We start from the raw sequence: 12,234 nt of genomic DNA, 5'->3' as shown, positions 1-12,234 counted from the left end.
CGTATTGTTTTCCCTTTATGAGAGTCTCACCAACCTGACTACACCAGAGACACTGCTGAGCAGGAGGATGATTATCAGCAGGGTCATAGCAGGAAAGGGAGGTAGGTGCAGCACCTTCAGGGCCTCCCCTGTTGTTCGTAGAGTGTGTTCTGGGTCCTTTCTCTCTCCCTCTGCTCTGAGCCGCCTCTGTTTATACCCTCAGCAGATTCAGTGGAGGAGTACTGACCAGGTGTTGATGCATGCATGGCCAGCACATGCAGCAAGGCCTGCCAAGTACATGCCCTGCTGGCTAACAGCGGTTCCCGGATAGCAGCAACATACTGCTCAATAACAACCCTCCTAGCTCCCCTCTCCAAGGTCGCGTTCTCACAGCTGTGTGCAGCTTGTAATTTCCCACACGGGAAATTACATGGAAATTTCCTACAGGGACCATCACTGAAATCCCTCACACAGCTTGGTGCACTTGAACTCGAGCTGAGGTTTGGACTCTGTCTGATGGGAGTTAATAATAAGATCTCTTAGTGCAAAAGGGGGATCTGTCCTCATATGAATGAGGTTGACTACTCAGGGAAGTGAAGGGCGACTGCAGACAGACTGCATTTGTGGAAACTATGTTTGGCCTCCCCGTAGTAGATTTTGGTCCCATCAACCACTCAGGGAAGAGAAGAGCGACGCAGAGGAACTGCGTGTGTGGAAACTAAGTTTAGCCTCCCTGAAGTGGGTTTGGTCTCTTCGTAATGGCAGAAAAAGTTGATGATCAGTACCCTTAGTGAAAAATCGAGACTCACTCTATGAGCTCTTGGCACAGCATGGTGCCCAGCCGTTCACACTCAGGCAAGATTGGGCTTGAGATAATTGGACAAATTTGTAGAGCATAGTAGATCTAGTGACTTCCTTGCAGAAGGAGGTGGTGAAGGTAAAATCTGGCAAAGGCAAAGCCATAGTTTGTGCTGTTCTGGGTGCAAGTCTGGTAGCAGCAGTAGAGGACCGCCTTAAGCGGTGAGACAGTTGGAGAAAGAAAAAGAACAAAATCTTTTGCTAAAAATTGTCTTGAGGAAAGAACATCCAAATAATTTAGAATTGTTGAGTGAGATAGATCTGAAGCTTGAGGAGAGGGGTATTCGACAGATAAGCCCAATATACTCAGAAGGAATTAGAGGAAGCGAGGGATCGCTTCAAGGATCACCCTCAGCTGAGACCTTTGATTAAAAGAGAATATTTTTATGTGAATGATGAGGATAGCAACTCACAAATTACAACTAAGGAGTTGCTGTATACTGCCACTGAGCTTGCCAAACTGAAGCGGGAGTATGGGCATCTTGCCAAAGAATCTGAGATGAAGTATGTGTGGCGCGTATCTTTAACCGAGTGGGATCAAATTCAGTTAAGGAGGCTGAGGGATATTGGGGTCCTGGAGTCTTTTTGACCACAGGAGATAATCGTGCCCCATGGTCCTTAACTCAGCGGGCTGCTTATTGGCCTGGAGGATTGAACCCTTTGGGAGAGGGGATCCCTTGGCAATCACCAGCACAGTTGATCAGTTGGTGGAAAGCATCCAAAAAGCTGCTTGTTTGCAAATGATGAAGGAAAGAAAATTAACTCCTAGATGTGAATCCCCAATGATGCTGCCAGTGAACCCTCAGAGGATGACTCCCTTAATAAGGGGACTTCCAGAGTCGCTTAAACCTATGGGGATTCAACTTCAAAAGACCATTGAGGCACTTGGTCCCTTAGAAAGATTGGAGGGCTTTATGAGAGGCCGCACCATTGTGTGGAAATGCAACCAATAGCCCCACGAACGTGTCTCCCTCCGATCTCAGCCCAGTTCAGTCCCTGTTAGGTAGCACAGGAGCTACTCCCAGAGGACAGACCAAAAGGAATCTGTCAGATAGGAATTAGGGCCTACCGCCCCCCCCCGTCCCGTCCCGTCCTGTCCCGTCCTGTCAGTCAATGTGGCCCTTGTTTTAAAACAGCAGGGGGAGGACAGCCCATGACCCGACAACAATGGTGGCTTTTGAGAATTAAAAAGGGAGTTCCAAGGGATGTAATGGATGGTTTACCCATTGAAAAGCTGAGCAAGGTGGTATTAAAATGGTCTAACCCGAAACAATACCCACCCAAAGGAAAAGAAATCTCACCTCACAGCCCCACCTTTGGAAGACACAGGCAACAGAAACAGAGATATTTTTTTTCCCAGATGCAGGAAAACTAGAACCTCCATTCCCCATTGGTGAGTGAGGGAATGGAGGATGGATTTATATCCGACAGCTCACCAAGACTAAGCAAGGAGATTTGCTAATTACGGCTATCGTGGGTCCAAAACGTGGACTGGTGACCTTTTTGATTGATACCGGTGCCCAAATCTCCGCTCTGACTAAAGAAGATGCACAAAGGTGTGGTGTCTCTCCCTCGAGAAGACGTTTTTGTGTCCTGAATGCTTTAGGGTCAACAGAAACCATGAGTGTTGCTCAGGTAAAGCTAACGTTGCCGGGAGAGGAAAACACGGTCACTGTTACAATGGTGATTGGGAATATTCCCACTAACTTATTAGGAATGGATGTCCTTAAAGGGAAAGGTTGGAAAGACCCAGAAGGGTTGTGGTGGACTTTTGGGACCCCGCAATTAAATATTAGGTTACTCCAAACTGCACCCTCTCTGCCATTTAGCAAGGTAACTAATGTCAAACAATATCCCCTTCCCCTGGGAGCAAAGGAAGGTATCAGACCTGTTTTGCAGGAACTGCGGAAGCAAGGGGTTGTGACAAATACACATTCTCCTTTTAACTCTCCGGTGTGGCCAGTGCGAAAACCTAATGGAAAGTGGCGACTCACAGTGGATTTTAGGAGACTGAACGCCAACACCGAACCTTTGACTGCCGCAGTGCCCAATTTGGCCGAATTGATAACAATAATTCAGGAGAAAGCTCACCCAATTATGGCAACCATAGATGTCAAAGACATGTTTTTTATGGTACCTTTGAGACCAGAGGACAGAGACCATTTTGCCTTTACGTTGGAGGGGCAACAATATACTTTCACCCGGCTACCCCAGGGGTATAAGCATTCTCCTACATTGGCTCATCATGCTTTAGCCCAAGAATTGGAAAAAATACCAAAACCTGAAGCTGTAGATGTTTACCAATATATTGATTACATCCTTGTGGGGGGGAAAGAAATAAAGGCGGTGGAAATAACCCACCAGAATATAATTTCTCACTTGGAGAATTTGGGTTTGCAAATTCCTCCCGAAAAGGTCCAGAAGCCATCACAAGAAGTAAATTTTTTGGGAATTTGGTGGAAAGGGGGAATGATGTGTAACCCACCAAACACCCTCACTTCTTTAGATCAGATTAAAATGCCTGAGTCAAAAAAAGATTTACAACATGCTTTAGGACTATTGGTGTTCTGGAGAAAACATATTCCAGACTTCTCCATTATTGGTAGACCTCTTTATGATTTGCTGAGGAAAGGGGTCAAATGGGAATGGACCCCATCTCAGGAAGAAGCTATGCAATTGTTAATTTTTGAAGCAATGGCTCACCAGGCTCTTGGCCCTATCCACCCTACAGACCCTTTTCAGGTGGAATGGGGATTTGCCATATCAGGATTATCAGTACACATATGGCAACAGGGCCCTGAGGGTCCAACTCGGCCTGTGGGATTTTATTCTCGCAGCTTTAAAGATGCCGAGAGGAGATACACTGCTTGGGAGAAAGGGTTGTTTGTGGTTAGGCTGGCTCTCGTAGAAGTAAAGAAAATTGCACACCAACAACCAATTGTACTGAGAGGCCCGTTTAAAGTGATAAAGGCAGTTACTACTGGGACCCCTCCCCCTGACGGGGTGGCCCAGAAAGCCTCGGTATGCCCAGACTGAACACTACTGTAACATTTTCTCGGTGACTGAAGAAGCTTTAAAACACTTGGCTATTCAAGAAATGGAAAGCTTGGATGGCAGCCAAGATAAACCTTCCTCTGTCATCCAAGTGGCCTCTCCTTTCTCCCCTGATCAAGCAGTGAGTGCCTGGTTTTCCGATGCTTCTGCAAAGAGAGAAGGGAAGGTATGAAAATATTGATCAGTAGCACTCCATACCTCCTCCGATGAACAAATTATTACAGAGGGAGTAGGCAGCGCGCAAGTAGGAGAGTTAATTACAGTGTGGAGTGTTTTCCAGTGTGAAGCTCAAGCCACTTCTCCTGTCCACATTTATACTGATTCCTACGCTGTGTTTAAGGGTTGTACTGAATGGCTTCCTTTTTGGGAACAAAATGAATGGGAGGTTAATAGAATCCCAGTGTGGCAAAAGGAAAAATGGCAAGAAATCTTAAACATTGCTAACCAGGGGAATTTTGCTTGGGATGGGTAGCTTCTCATCAGGTAGATGGGGGCTCAGCAGGTGAATGGAATAATAGAGCTGATGAGTTAGCAAGGCTAGCCCCTGTACAAAAGGATCAAATCACAGTGTTACCGAAATCCAGAATAAAACTCCTTAACAGCAATGAGAAGTTAAGAAGCAGGCACTCCTTTATTGCAGCGCCACATAGCGTGTGCACCTGTTTGGTCAACAGTGCAGGTTAAATACACACCTGTTATACATATTCACTAAATTTCTGCTCCATGACCTTGCCAGGCACAGAGGTGAGGCTGACTGGCCTGTAGTTGCCTGGGTCTTCCTTGGTCCCCTTCTTAAAAATGGGGGTTATGTTCCCTCTCTTCCAGTCATCGGGGACCTCACCAGACCGCCACGATTTCTCAAATACGATAGCCAGTGGCTTGGCAACTTCCTCTGCCAGTTCCCTCAGGACCCGCAGATGGATCTCATTGGGCCCCATGGACTTGTGCACCTTCAAGTTCCTCAGATGTTCCCAAACCTGCTCTTCGAGTACAGCGGGCGGTTCTTCATCCTCCCAGTCCCTGCTTGTACCTTCCACAGCTTGAGTGGCGAGACAAGAGCCCTTATGGGTGAAGACTGAGGCAAAAAAAGTCATTGAGTACCTCAACCTTCTCCATGTCCCAGGTAACCAGGTCATCGGTTTCCTTACAGAGGAGGCCTACATTTTCCTTGGACTTTCTTTTGTCCCCTACATACCTATTGTCGTAGTTCAGCCCCAACGGGGACCAGACTACGCAGTCTCTCTCTCACTCCCCCGACTCTCCGAGAGAATAGGAGGAGATTTGACAAACAAAAGAAAACCAGGAAAAAAAAAAAAAAACAAACACGCGGGTTGAGATTTGAACAAAAAGTAAATTTAACAGTAATGACAGAAGAAAACAATAGAGTGATGGAACACAAATACAGTATAATAGCTCACAACAGATCTCTACATCCAGTCTCTTCCAACTAGGAGGACCTCCCTTCAGCACCCTCCTCACTTATATACTGAGCATGATGTCAGATGGGATGGAATAGCCCTTTGGCTAATTTGGGTAAATTAACCCCAGCTGTTAGCTAATTAGTTAACTATCCCAGCCATAGGGGCTACCAGCTTCAGTTCTCCACCCAGCTCAGGTAAATATTAACTCTATCCTGGCCAGAACCAGGACATTATCCACCCCTTATTCCATACCATCTACATCATGCCCAGATCCTACACTTTCCAATTAATCATCAACTTTTTCTTCCTTTTATCTACTTGTATGCAGACACACAGATGTAACTCTCTTAGTCCATGGTCCATCCTTTCAAAAGGTCTGTTGAGTTTATCCAGTCCATAACTTTGGGCTCCATCTGTCATAACAGGCTCTCAGCATAGGACAGATGACACGGTGTTTCCTCAGGTAGTCTGTCTGGTGCAAGTGACTTAGCAAGTTCATAGTCCGGAGACTGAAGATCTGTTGGTAGGTGCTAGTAGCAAGAGCCAGTTCTGGTTGCATCACTGCTGCAATTTTTCCTATTTTATTAAAGTTCATTCTTTGTTGGTATAAACGATTTTACTATAATACTTTTGACACAACATAAGTATCTCAGGGCGTGGAGCAGGAAGAAGCAAGGAGGGACACATAATAGCTAGATAACGACATACAGTACTGTATAGTAACCGACATCAAGCACTTCAAATTATTGGCTCTTTTCACCTAAAATTAGATCTCCTTGAGGTACACATTGGACTTTCCCATCCTCCTGCATTACCCACCAAGTACACCCAGGTCCTTGAGCAAAAGCAATCCCATGCATGGGTTTGCCTTTGCCCAAGGGAGAAATGACCCAGACTGTCTTCCCCAGTATATTCCTTACATGCACCACAGGGACTTTATCCCCTTCTACAGTATGTAGAAGTTCAGATTGGGCAGGGCCAGCTCGATTGGTGGACCCCCGAGTGTTGACTAGCCAAGTGGCTTTTGCTAAATGTTTATCCCAATTTTTGAAGGTTCCACCACCCATTGCTTTCAGAGTTGTTTTCAGCAGCCCATTATACCTTTCAATTTTTCCAGAGGCTGGTGCATGATAGGGGATGTGGTATACCCACTCGATGCCATGCTCTCTGGCCCAGGTATCTATGAGATTGTTTCGGAAGTGGGTACCATTGTCTGATTCAATTCTTTCTGGAGTGCCATGTCGCCATAAGACTTGTTTCTCAAGGCCCAGGATGGTGTTTCGGGCAGTGGCATGGGGTACAGGATATGTTTCCAGCCATCCAGTGGTTGCTTCCACCATTGTAAGTACATAGCGCTTGCCTTGGCGAGTTTGTGGGAGTGTAATGTAATCAATTTGCCAGGCCTCTCCATATTTATACTTCAGCCATCGTCCTCCATACCACAGAGGCTTTAACCGCTTGGCTTGTTTGATTGCAGCACATATTTCACATTCAAGGATAACCTGTGCAATAGTGTCCATGGTTAAATCCACCCCTCGATCACGAGCCCATTTGTATGTTGCATCTCTCCCCTGATGGCCTGAGGTATCATGGGCCCACCGAGCTAAAAATAGTTCACCCTTATGCTGCCAGTCCAGATCCACCTGAGCCACTTCAATTTTAGCAGCTTGATCCACTTGCTGGTTGTTTTGATGTTCTTCAGTGGCCCGACTCTTGGGTACGTGGGCATCTACGTGACGTACTTTTACAACCAGATGCTCTAACCGGCCAGCAATATCTTGCCACAGAGTGGCAGCCCAGATAGGTTTGCCCCGACGCTGCCAGTTGCTCTGCTTCCATTGCTTTAGCCATCCCCACAGAGCGTTTGCCACCATCCATGAGTCAGTGTAGAGATAGAGCACAGGCCATTTTTCCCGTTCAGCAATGTTTAAAGCCAGCTGGATGGCCTTCACCTCCGCAAACTGACTCGATTCACCTTGGCCTTCAGCAGCTTCTGCAACTCGTCGTGTAGGACTCCACACAGCAGCTTTCCACTTCCGATGTTTTCCTACAATACGACAGGACCCATCAGTAAATAGGGCATACCGCTTCTCATTTTCTGGGAGGTTGTTATATGGTGGGGCCTCTTCAGCACGTGTTACCTCTTCCTCTGGTGGCTTTCCAAAATCTTTGCCTTCTGGCCAGTCTGTAATTACTTCTAATATGCCTGGGCGATTGGGGTTTCCTATTCGGGCCCGCTGTGTAAGTAGTGCAACCCACTTGCTCCATGTAGCATCCGTTGCATGATGCGCAGAGGGGACCCTTCCTTTGAACATCCAGCCCAGCACTGGCAGTCGGGGTGCCAGGATGAGCTGTGCTTCAGTACCAATCACTTCTGAAGCAGCTCGAACTCCTTCGTATGCCGACAGGATTTCTTTTTCGGTTGGAGTATAGCAGGCCTCAGATCCTTTATAGCCCCGGCTCCAAAACCCAAGGGGTCGACCACGAGTTTCCCCTGGCGCTTTCTGCCAGAGACTCCAGGTAGGGCCATTCTCCCCAGCTGCGGTGTAGAGCACATTTCTTACCTCTTGCCCTGTCCGGACTGGCCCGAGAGCCACCGCGTGAACAATTTCTTGTTTAATTTGTTCAAAAGCCTGCTGTTGTTCAGGGCCCCATTTAAAATCATTCTTCTTTCGGGTGACTTTATACAGAGGGCTTACAATCATACTATAATTTGGAATATGCATCCTCCAGAAACCCACAACGCCCAGGAAAGCTTGCGTTTCCTTTTTGTCAGTCGGTGCAGCCATAGCTGTTATTTTGTTGACTATATCTATTGGAATCTGACGACGCCCATCTTGCCATTTTATCCCCAAAAACTGTATCTCTCTTGCAGGTCCTTTCACCTTACATCGTTTTATGGCAAGCCCAGCTTTCAGGAGGATTTTAATTATTTTTTCCCCTTTTTGAAAAGCTTCTGCTGCTGTGTTGCCCCATACGATGATGTCATCAATGTACTGCAGGTGTTCTGGAGCGCCACCCTTTTCCAGTGCAGTCTGGATCAGCCCATGGCAGATGGTGGGGCTGTGTTTCCACCCCTGGGGCAGTCGATTCCAAGTGTACTGGACGCCCCTCCAAGTGAAAGCAAACTGCGGCCTGCATTCTGGTGCCAATGGGATTGAAAAGAACGCGTTGGCAATATCAATGGTGGCATACCACTTGGCTGCCTTGGATTCCAGTTCATACTGAAGTTCTAACATGTCTGGCACAGCAGCACTGAGTGGTGGTGTTACCTCATTCAGGCCACGATAGTCCACTGTTAACCTCCACTCTCCACTTGATTTTCTCACTGGCCATATGGGACTGTTAAAAGGTGAGTGGGACTTGCTGATCACTCCCTGGCTCTCCAGCTGATGAATCAGCTTATGGATGGGGATCAGGGAGTCTCGGTTGGTGCGATACTGCCACCGGTGCACAGTTGTGGTAGCAATTGGTACCTGTTGTTCTTCAACCTTCAGCAACCCCACAACAGAAGGATCCTCTGACAGACCAGGCAAGGTGGACAACTGTATAATTTCCTCCATCTCCAAAGCACCTACACCAAAAGCCCACCGATACCCTTTTGGGTCCTTGAAATACCCCCTTCTGAGGTAATCTATACCAAGAATGCATGGAGCATCTGGGCCAGTCACTATGGGGTGCTTTTGCCACTCATTCCCTGTCAGGCTCACTTCAGCCTCCAATACAGATAGCTGCTGGGATCCTCCTGTCACTCCAGAAATACAAATGGGTTCTGCCCCATTATATCTTGATGGCATCAAGGTACATTGTGCACCAGTATCCACTAGAGCTTTGTATTCTTGCGGGTCTGACGTGCCAGGCCATCGGATCCACACAGTCCAATAAACTCTGTTATCCCTCTCCTCCACCTGGCTGGAGGCAGGGCCTCTCTAATCCTGGCCACAGTATTCATTATTCATTTCTTTTAAATATGCATGAGAGGTCCCTTCAAGAGGGTCAGAACTAAAGCTATTCCTTCTACGCTCCCTATTGGGGACTGGTGCAACAATTTTCCGGGGAGAACTTCTATTTGCAATGGTTTTTCCACGCAACTCACGTACCCGCGCCTCTAGGGCAGAGGTAGGCTTCCCATCCCACTCCCTCATGTCCTCTCCTTGGTCACGCAAGGTAAACCACAGGGTACCTCGCCGCGTAAACCATCTCTCTTGAGCAGGGAAACGTTTACTCCTAATAGCTGAAATATTGGCCCGTACCGGTGGGGAATGGGACATATCTGCTTTGAATTGCTGGAACTCCTGGGATAGTTTCTCCACAGCCGAGACACAGGCCCTTAGGGAGGAAGACAGGCTTTCCTCGTACTGCCGGAGTCGGCCAGCCAGTTCATCCACTGTTTCTTCCTCTCCATCTTTCCAGGTCATAACTGCCAATGAGTTGGCATATGATGATGGTGCACTTCGAACAAACTTCCGCCACATTTGTCGTGTGCACCTGACTTCATCTGGATCCTTAGGTAACTGATCATTGTCCAGGTCATCATAAATAATCTCCAGCACAGCTAATTCCCTCAGGTACTGGATACCCTTCTCCATGGTAGCCCACTTGCCTGGATGACACATTATATCCTCCTTGAAAGGATACCTCTCCTTCACACCTGACAGGAGTCGCCTCCAGAGGCTGAGGGCTTGTGTCCCTTTTCCAACTGCTTTGTCAATGCTTGCTTCTCTAGAAATGGATCCCAGTTGCCTAGCTTCTCTGCCTTCTAATTCCAAGCTATTGGCCCCATTATCCCAGCACCGCAGCAGCCAGCTGATAATGTGCTCCCCAGGATGACGGCTAAAATCTTTTCGCATGTCTCGCAGCTCGCTCAGGGATAGAAATCTGGTGCTCACTGTCTCCTTTAGGAGTTCTTCCCCTGAGGAAGAGCCTGCCTGCCGAGTTCTTCCTAGGCATGTAGCAAATAAACCTTCCTCTTCTTCCTCCTGCTCCATCCTAAAAGGGGCTTCTTCTTCCCTCACTAAACGAGCTGACTTCCGCTTCCAAGTCTTCTTGGATACAGGGGCAATTGAAACTAGCACAGGTTCACCCTCTGATTCAGCTGCAATGCCTGTTGCTGGGGTTTGAGTATCTACATTGCAGGTCAGTTTGTTCTCCCTCACACCATGCCACGTATTAGTATCTTGCCTTAGGGTAAATCTCGGGAGGAGATTCCCAAAAAGTGGGTTTGCAGCTCTAGACAAGACTTGGCACATATTCAAAATACATAACAACAACATCATAGTGGCTTGAATATCCCCCAGATCTTTAAAGTTCTCAAAAAGTGGCTTAACTACCCTGGAAGTGAAAGAATTCGGGAAGCTGTCCACATAGGAATACCAATTTATCTCTAAGGCCATTGATGTCACCATGTCATAGATGTATATGGCATAGTATAACAGAAGGATAATTCTCATCATTTTCCCTGAGGTGATAAACACCACCACTGGGAACACGTAGTACATATAGGAGCGTAGACAATACAACAACATAACCAACCACTGCAACATCATGACCAATAACTGACAACCAATACAACAAGCACGTATAAACAAATTTGTTTCAAGCAAAAAAAAAAAAGAAAAAAAAGTCAGATCTGTTATTATCTCAACCCTTCGAGCCCCACGTTGGGCGCCAAAATAACTGTCGTAGTTCAGCCCCAACAGGGACCAGACTACGCAGTCTCTCTCTCACTCCCCCGACTCTCCGAGAGAATAGGAGGAGATTTGACAAACAAAAGAAAACCAGGAAAAAAAAAAAAAAACAAACACGCGGGTTGAGATTTGAACAAAAAGTAAATTTAACAGTAATGACAGAAGAAAACAATAGAGTGATGGAACACAAATACAGTATAATAGCTCACAACAGATCTCTACATCCAGTCTCTTCCAACTAGGAGAGCCTCCCTTCAGCACCCTCCTCACTTATATACTGAGCATGATGTCAGATGGGATGGAATAGCCCTTTGGCTAATTTGGGTAAATTAACCCCAGCTGTTAGCTAATTAGTTAACTATCCCAGCCATAGGGGCTACCAGCTTCAGTTCTCCACCCAGCTCAGGTAAATATTAACTCTATCCTGGCCAGAACCAGGACACCTATAGAAGCTTTTCTTGTTGTTTTTTATATCCCTGGCCAGATTCAATTCTGTCAGGGCTTTAGCCTTCCTCACCTGATCCCTGGCCACTCGCACAGCCTCTTTGTAGTCCTCCCAGGCTACCTGTCCCCGCTTCCACCCTCTACAGGCTTCCTTCTTTACTTTCAGTTGGTCCAGGAGCTCCTTGCTCACCCACACAGGCCTCCTGGCCTTTTTGCCTGACTTGTTCTTCATCAGGATGCACCTCTGCTGAGCTTGGAGGAGGTGCTCCTTGAATGTGGACCAACTTTCCTGGGCCCCTCTTCCCTCCAGGGCCGCCTCCCATGGCACTTGGCCCATCAGGTCCCTGAAGAGGCCTAAGTCTACCTTCTTGAAGTCTAGGGCAGAGAGCTTGCCATGTAGTTTCCTTGTTGCCCCATGGATCTTGAACTTCACTGTGTCATGGTCAGCGCAGCCAAGGCTGTCCTTCAGTTTCAGGATGACACCTGGTGGTAGTTAGAGGAACTATGGGTATAAAAGCATGGAAACAGTAAGAATAGGGGATTCTCTGTCTGGCCTGCAGTAGGGTCTGAGACTATACTTTAACAACTGGAATATGCTCTAAACAACTGTGCACTGACAACTGGTGCCCAAACAGGTGGAATTGCACCATTCTGTTGCTAAACAACTGCAGGTTTGAAGCCTGCACAGCTAATTCATTACTTCAACCAAGGGAGGTAAGCAACTGGGAACAATGAGCAGCATAGAGTCAAAGGCTCAGAGTTTATTACTGGCATGGTGTATAATGTTTAAG

This window comes from Chlamydotis macqueenii, chromosome W (genome assembly GCF_036417535.1).
Source record: "Chlamydotis macqueenii isolate bChlMac1 chromosome W, bChlMac1.mat, whole genome shotgun sequence".
Lineage (NCBI taxonomy): Eukaryota > Metazoa > Chordata > Aves > Otidiformes > Otididae > Chlamydotis > Chlamydotis macqueenii.
Note: the sequence above shows the minus strand (reverse complement) of the source record.